The following is a 6,417-nucleotide window of genomic DNA, read 5'->3' on the forward strand; positions in this document are numbered from 1 at the left end:
TGCCACCACCAAACCCCCTGCATCCCGTCCACCCCCCCCCCCCCTTTTTAAGGTCTGTCTCCCCACTACAGTGTGAGCTTCTTACGGACATGGGCTTAGTTCTGTTTTTTGCCATATTTCCAGTGCCAGGAAGTCGAGTAGCATGTTGTGGGTGCTCAGCGGCATGTCTACAGGGCCCCACATTTGCCTTATGTTGTGGCGGTTGCTGTGAGGCTCTGCTGTTTGGTGATGGCATGTGAGGGAGCAGCAGGCCATCCTTCTGTGATATGCCATCCCTCACTGCCGTTGCAGGAGTCCAGAACTCTTTTCACACTTCACTTGGATGTTGATTTCAGAATGACTGTTTTTTTCTTTCTGACTCATGTAGGCTGCAGTAGTTTGAATTTGAAACATAGAGGAAATGTGTGCTGTGCATTTAGCTGTGACTACATTTCTCTCTTGGAGGGCGAGTGTGCCCCTTGCTACCATCATGGTGCTGTCTAGGCCACCACTATCCTCCCCTGGGTCAGTCACAGCCCTCGGCTGCCCTGGCCCCACATCTTCGTGGCCACTGCCTCTTTTCCTGCAGGTCTGTCAGTGGGCCTGCTTATGTGCATGCCTGACTCTGGCCAGGCTTGGGGCCTTTCTGCATGGTGACCAGGTTGGTAATTGACTGAATAATGCAGTTGGTTTAGCTCCTTGGAGAATCTTCAGTGAGCAGAATAAGTGGGAGCAAAAAAAAAAAAAATTTAAGAGGTTTTTGCCATAGGGTGGGTGTGCTTGCCAGACAGAGAGAGAGAGAGACAGGAATCATGGGTACTCATACACATTCTCCCGCATGATTTTCAAGCCCTTGTATCTGGGACTTGAACCACTGCTAGCCATGTGAGAGTGCAGTAATATAACTACTATGCCATCTGCTGGTTCCCTTCCCTTATTTATTTATTTTTTTAAGAGAGGTGATACTTTACTTTTTGAAAGAAAACCATTTATTTAATTTTATTTGTTATCATTTTTAATTTGTTATGAGGCACATATGCTTGCCACAGAGAAAGAGTGAGAGTGAGAAAGCAAGCAAGCAAGCTGCCAGGTCTAGGACTCAGGCCGCAGTTGGCCATGTGAGAGTCCATCGCCTTAACCACCTGCTGGCCCTGAGTGAATGTATTCTTTTTGGGGGGGGTGGTGGAGAGGTTTTTACGTAGAGAAAATGGGAAATCACCCCCCGGGGGGATGGCCACGGTGCAATCCCTTTTCCTCCATTCTCCTCTTAGGATCCTGGGCATGCACGCACACGTGCCTGGCGTGAGTTAAAGCCACCAGTTCTGGGACTCAAACCGTGATCAAGTACATGGGAGTCCATCGACATAGCTATTCCGCCAACTGCTGGTCCCGAATGTATTCTTTTTGTTAAATAATTATTTTATTTAACTTTATTTATTTATTTGTTTATTTTAAATTTGACCAGAGAGTGTGTGTGTGTGAGAGAGAGAGAGAGAGAGAAGGAAAGTGAGAAAGCAAGCCACCAGGCCTGGGACTCATGGCCTGGTCGGCCATGTGGGAGTCCAGTGCCCTTAACCACCATGCCCCCTTCTGGCCCCATGAATATGTTATTAGGAAACAGCAGAAAAACCATGGCCATGGAATGTGTGTGGCACACTTGCAGAAGCCACTCTGTGTCCTGAGTTGTGTGCAGTGGAGCAAGCTGAAGTCCCAGAACTGCCCACCCTCCCAGGCCTGTGCTTGTGGGATTGCAAGATGTGTCCTGAGCTGTGCGCACACTGCACTGTGCCTGCCCAGCAGTGACTCGGGGCACAGAGGGGTCTCAAGGGTGAAAGCAGGCCACAGTGTCCTGGGAGTTCATGGTGAGGGTGGTGGTGGATGTGGCAAGAAGTGCCGCCTGGCTGGCATGCTGGCAAATGCACAGCATCCTTGCCCTGCCCAGGAACCCTGCCTGTGCCCCATCTCTGCCATGTCCATTTCTGCCCAACTGTGGTGAGCCATCTACTTTATGTCTACCACGCAAGGTTTGCGGTCAGCTCAGGCCCCAGAGAGGCTCCCCCACCCAGGTGTGCTGCTGGTTGCAGACAGGTGTCAGCACAAAGTGGGACAACTAATGAGTTCTTGTTGGTTTGTGGTAAGATGGTCTGTGCGCCCTAAAGGAGAGGCTTAACTCCTATGGACCTTCCATCAGCGTTGTCCTTGTGGGCTTGGTGAGAGGTAGCAAGGATGCATTAATGTTTGCAGTTGGTAGAGGCCAGGCTCACCCTTCCTGGTGATGAGCTCTGGAAAGGATGATATTTCCCTAACTGCTCTGTCACAGATCCAGCACCCGCAGAGCACAGTGCTGCCAAGGTGGGGCATGTGCTCCTCTGTGAAAGGTGACTCCCCTACAGGGAGCAGCTGCTGGAATGGGCTGCTGAGGCCCAGGCTGTTCCACATGCCGTGGTTTCTGGCTGGGGTGTGTTATCTCTGTAGAGGCTGCTATACCAGGGAAGAAATGGGGTGCTCTTCAGAGCAGTCAGGCTCAAGTTCCTAGAAGTATTTTTTCACCCTAGCACTGTGCTAAGAGTTTGCTTCATTATTAAAAAAAAATCCCTAAATCAGAGAAATCATTGGGTATAGTCTTACAGCACGTGAAATGTCAAAGGCTGGCATTTGGAAACAGCATTGCCAAGCAGAGTTCTAGCCAAATCTACGTCGTGACCAGCTGAGCCCAGAGTCTGGGAAAAGCTGGAAAAGAAGGCAAAGGCTGATGCCCAGGCACTGTCTCCTCGGCCAGTGCCTGGGCCTCCTGCCTACACCTGTTGTGGCTAGTCAGTCACTCCCGTAAGGGAATTGCAGCCATCCTTCCACCGGTGGGACCAGCTTCCCTGAAACACTCGGATTAGTGGCATCTTGCTGGTTGGCATGGCTCACCCTCTGCTGCTTAGGGAGCAACGGTTTCCCCTTGTCTGGGTGGGGATATGCCCATTCCTCCTCTGTCAGCCTTCTTGTCTCTCCTTCCCAAACCTTTTTCCACCACCCTCCCCAGAGCCTGCTAGGCTTTTGGAGGGTCAGAAGTGTGTCTGGTGGCATGTTGATGTGGCTGAGTTCACCTTGTTCAGTATTTATTAATTATTACTACTATTTTAATTCACCAGAGAGAAAGAGAGAGAGAGAGAGAGGGAAAGTGAGAAAGCAGGCCTCCAGGTCTGGGATTCAAACCATGGTCAGACATGCAGAAGTTCAGTACTCTAACCACCACACCATCTACTCCACCTTGTTCAGTTTTAAATCATCTCCTTGCTGGGAATCTTACTGCTGTTGTGTGCTGTTCATGTCGTAGAAAGTCTTTTTCACCAAACACTGCCTTAGGATTTTGTTTTTCTTTTTCCAATTGTCAGAGGGCCTGTGCACAGGCCCGACAAAGGCAAAGAGAAAGCACCTCCAGTGGGGCGAGGTTCTGCCACAGTCCTTTCTCCATTTTTCCATCCTGTTGGGATTTGGGGACACACTCGCACAGGCACCTGGTATCATTTACAAGCTGCTGGGGCCAGAATTTCAACTGTGATCAGCCATGTGAGACCTGGCTCCTTTAACCACTAGATTACTGGGCTGGCCAAGGATTTTTTTTTTTCCCCAAGTTTTTTTTTTTTTTTTTTTTTTAAATTTTTAAATTTTTTTATTTTTTAAATTTCTTGTATTAGTGAAAGACAGCACCCGTAGCATGGCTTTGTTTGAGTGCTGTGTCCATTCCTAGCCTCGGCCACCCCTGGTCATGCCTTGCTGGTGCCCAGCGTCCTCAAGGAGGTTTCTGTGTGCAAACCCAGAACTCTGCCATGTAAGTCAGCCTCTTAGAGCATCATGTTTTCCTTCTGGGCCCCAAAGCCATTTTCTCTTTTTGTTTTTGTGGTTTTGGACATTGTCTAACTATGGCTCCACCCTCCTGTCTGTCTCTTGAGTAGTTGACAGTACAAACACCTACCACTGTGCCCAGAGGTATTTATTTATTAAAGAAATTTGGTTTTGCCATAGGGCTCCTGTGCTCCCCAGAGAGAGACAGAAAGTGAGAAATCACCCTAAGGGGGCATAGCCATGCAGCAATCTCTTCTCCATTCTTCTCTTGGGGTTTTGGGCACACATGTGCCTAGCATGAGATATTTTTAAAAATTTATTTATTTACTATACATCATTATAGCATACAAAATGAGATTTTCCATCCAGAATACACTGTATATTGGCTCAATCAAGCACATCAACATAAATGTTACTGTCAACAAATAATTTTCCATTTCTTATTTTCTGTACAGTTTGCCTTTTTCCCCCGTCCTTGATTCCCTCTCACCCTCTCCTACCCTAGACCTTCCACACTGTCTTTGGTATCCATGGTTGCTTGCTTTTTTTTTTTTTTTTGGGGTTTTTGCTATAGGGCACTTGCATTCGCCAGAAAGATACAGAGAGACAGAAAACGAGAGATCACCCCCCCAGGGGGGATGGCCACGCCACAATCCCTTCTCCTCCATTCTCCTTTCAGGGTCTTGGGCACGCATGCACATGCACCCGGCGTGAGTTTAAGCTGCTGGGTCTAGGACTCGAACTGTGGTCGACTACATGGGAGTCCAGCAACATAGCCATTATGCTAACTGCTGGTCCCTCCATGGTTGCTTTCTATGCCTCTCCCCTCCCCCCATTTTATTGATTAACTCAAGATCTTAAGTAATTAAATATTTTCAATAGCAAGCATAGCTGATATATACATATCCATGAACACATGTATGACTTTAGGCATAAATCTCAGCGAGTAGAATGAACATACTATAAAGTAGCACCTAGCTGGGGTTATATAGCTTATCACAGTCATCAAATAGGTATTTTTAATGCATTTTTTTTAATTTCAAGAAAAAGTTTTCATTTTTTTTTTCCCAAAATGAGCTATCACTTATTTAGTAGTTGCAGACATGCAGCAGTACTGCTAACTTTATATAATGTTAGGCAAAGGATGCATTGTCTCAGCATATAAAATGTGATTTCCCATCCATAATATATTGGATAGTGGCTTAATCAAGTGTGTTATCGTCAATAATTTTCCATTTCTAGTCTAGAGAGACAGAGCGAGAGAGGGAAAGCGAGAAAGCAAGCCCCCAGGTCCGGGATTAAAACTATGGTCGGCCATGTGGAAGTGTCCAGCACTTTAACCACCATGCCACCTGCTGGTCCCTTTCCCCCCTATTTCTGACCCTGTGCCCTTTCTCACCCTCTTCTCACACTATCTCTGGTGTCTACAGTTGTCTTCCATTCCTTCCCCTCCACCCCCCACATTTTATTGATCACACAATTTCTTAAATAATCTAACTACTTTCAATAGCAAGTTCAGCTGGTAATTTCAAGAAAAGCAGTTTTAACTTTAATACATCAAAGAAATGCTAAGGAACTTTGCTTAAAACTTAAAGCCAGGAAACAGGTTAGGATTCTGTTCCAGTAGTAGGTACATGAACCTATCTATAGCTCAAGACAGGGCAAAAATCTTTAAAACCGGACAACAAAGTCTAGAAGAAAATCAGCAATATTTTAGTCAAAAGTCATAAAATGCTATTTTACCAGTTCAGTCTCATGTACCTTATCTTTTGTTGTGGTTTGATCTTTCTGATTGAATTCTGGGATATAATATTCAACTCTAGACTAGTCCCTATGATTAAGTTAGCTATTTTCTTAGTTTTTGAACTCTTATTTCTGTGTGTCTGTATTTAATTTTCCTAATATAGCACTCCCTTGAGAACTTCGAGATCCGGTCTGATGCTGGTAAATTCTTTCAGGTTTTGTTTATCTGAGAATGTTCTTGTCTTTTCTTCCAATATGAAGAATAATCTTGCCAGGTACAGAGTTCTTGGTTGAAATTGCTTTTCCCTTAACACTTTGAATACATTTTCCCATTCTTTTCTTCGCTTACATTGTTTCTGATGAGAGGTCTGCTGTTAGCCTGATGGGATATCCTTTGTAGGGAATTTGCCATTTTTCTCTTGGCAATCTTAGTATCTTATTCTTTGTCTGTGGTTTTGGTCAATCTGGCTATAATATGTCTTGAAGAAGATCTTGGGTTGATTCTATTTGGAGTCCTTTGCATTTCTTGGGACTGGATCTTTGAGTGCCTCTCTAGGTTTGGAAAGTTTTCTTGCAGGATTTCATGAAATAGATTATCAATGCCCTTATGAGTCTCTTTGCCTTCTGAGATACCAGTTGATGTTTGGACGTTTGATGGTATCTACTATTTCTCATATATTATTCTCATTCTGCGGAGCCATTTTCTCAGTCTTCGTGGTGGATTTTTCTAGGCCAGCAATTTTCTCTTCTTCATCTGAGATTCTATTTTCTGTATGATCTAGTCTGCTTTTGACTTACTGTATTATAGCCTTCATCTCTAACAGGTCCATTTGACTCCTTTTTTAAGAATCATTTCATTTA

The sequence above is a fragment of the Tupaia chinensis genome, unplaced genomic scaffold, assembly GCF_000334495.1.
Source record: "Tupaia chinensis unplaced genomic scaffold, TupChi_1.0 Scaffold000178_1, whole genome shotgun sequence".
Classification (NCBI taxonomy): domain Eukaryota; kingdom Metazoa; phylum Chordata; class Mammalia; order Scandentia; family Tupaiidae; genus Tupaia; species Tupaia belangeri.